This window comes from Pteropus vampyrus, unplaced genomic scaffold (genome assembly GCF_000151845.1).
Source record: "Pteropus vampyrus isolate Shadow unplaced genomic scaffold, Pvam_2.0 Scaffold247, whole genome shotgun sequence".
In the NCBI taxonomy this organism is placed as follows: Eukaryota; Metazoa; Chordata; class Mammalia; order Chiroptera; family Pteropodidae; genus Pteropus; species Pteropus vampyrus.
In genome coordinates this window covers 221799-223832 of record NW_011889028.1, presented here as the reverse complement: position 1 = coordinate 223832, position 2034 = coordinate 221799, and positions in this window count along the sequence as shown.

Sequence of the window (2034 nt, the reverse complement as noted above, 5' to 3'; positions counted from 1 at the left end):
TGTCTAACTTCCAGTCCTTTGTGTCCCCTGCCAGATTTATTCAGCGGTTTATCTACCGCTTTTCCTAATTGAATAAAACCCATCATTTCATTTTTAAAATACATGGGCCCATTAGTGTCGATAATTAGACATTAGCAAGTATGAAGATGGCCCATTAATAAAATGAGCAGTTTTAGAAGGCTCCCTGGGTAGAGTCACTTATAGATGCTGTCCCCTGAGGATCTTGATGGACCTGCTTATGGTCATCCAAACAGCCGTGGGACCCACAGAGAAATTCGCATTTTCCTGGCAGGTATTAAACAGCGAGACCTGCAGCTGGGACCTACCGAGTCAGAAGGACAGAATGAAACCCAGGGAGCCGCAGCACGAGGTCTGTAGAGCTAGCTGTCTGAGGCAAGTCTGGCTCTGGCTTTGCTGGCTGACGGCTGACCGAGGCCTCCCTCAGCCTCCTGGATGAATCTTCGAGCAGGAGGCTCTCTGCCCACCCAAGACTCAGTCTTCTGGCTCCAGATTTGGGGTCTGAGCTGAACCCCAAATCTCCACCCTTCTTTGCATTTAGGCCAGGGGGGTGGCAAAGGGGCCCTTTTACATCCCCTGTGGTCCAGCTCAGGTTCAAGCAAAGCCTTAGAGTCTCAACCTGATTTGGGTCACCGATGCCTAGAGAAAAATGGATGAAAAATGGATAACTCTAATTGAACACTTACTACGAAGTGATTTACATTGTCTTAAATTCTCACATTAAATGTATAAGGTAGGTGCAGTCATTGACGTCCCTGAGTTGACAGGTGAGGACACTGAGGCTTAGAGAGAGCTTTAGGGGCTTGCCTGGGGTCGTAGAGAAGAAGTCGTGCAGTTTGCAATCTGCTTGCCTGCAGGGCACAGCTTACAATCCCTGAGACGTACTGCCCTAAGCGGACCCGCCCAAATACATGCCATGCACAACACGGCGGTTTGCAGGCCACTTCAGGGGGTCCGTGGGCAGCAAGCCGCGGTGGCGATGCCACTGAGGATTTGGAGATCTGAATGTTTCCACAGCCCGACCCCTTCTCAGCCACTCTCGGCCAAGCTGCCATCATCTCTTTCGCGGTGACTGTCAGCCTCCTGCCTGATTCTTGCTCCCGCCCTGTCTTCTCTTCCGTCCGTTCCCAGCCCGTGACATCTGCAGAAACATGAGTCGGATCAGGCGACTCCTCTGCTTCATTCAGAGAAGTCGAGGTCCTTCTGGGACCTCCCAGGTCCTACACCCCTGCCCCTTCCGCTTTGTCTCCCTGACTTCCTCGCCCCCTTGCCCGTTCTGTTCCAGCGACACTGGCTCCCTCGCTGCCCCGCCTCGGGGACGGCGCGCCCGGACCGCCGGCTCGCTCGCTGTCATCGGGTCTGCTCCCACGCCCCGTCGGGGGGCCTTCCCCGGCCCCCGTCTGTAAGACGCTAACCTCCTGGACCCTTCATCGTCTCCGCCCCTGCTCTTTTCTCCTTAGCGCGTGTCATCATCCGGCGCGCCGTATATTTTGTCTGGTCTTGTTCATCGTCCCTCTCCCTGCCACACCACGAACTCCGCGAAGGCGGGGACTTTAGCCTCTTGCATTCACTCTGCCTCTGGTCTCCGGAACAGTACCTGGCACGTCGTAGATGCTCAGTAACATTTGATGATTGAATGAACCCGGACCAGTATCCATCTACCCACAGGGCCCTGGGTTTTGGCGGCAAAGTCCCAGGCGAGCTGCCGGCCAGGCTCCTGCTTCCGGGGTGGCAATGGTCAGTAGGGCCACACGGGTGCGAAGCGTGGCGGCTCAGATTCAGATGTTGGCGGGTACAAGGATTCATTCCCAGGTGAATGAATCCTGCAAGGTACAGGCAGGCCCGGAGTAGCCCCGTGGGGAGCTGGCCGGGGCGCGAACACCTCGTTGGAACGGCTATCCGCAGCGCCTGTGCCCCTAGACGGTCCTTTGTTGTTGAGGGAAGCGAGGTTGGTACCCAGCAGACACTCAGCTGGCAATTTCAGAACTTGGCTTGTAAATCTGCTCTCTACACTGA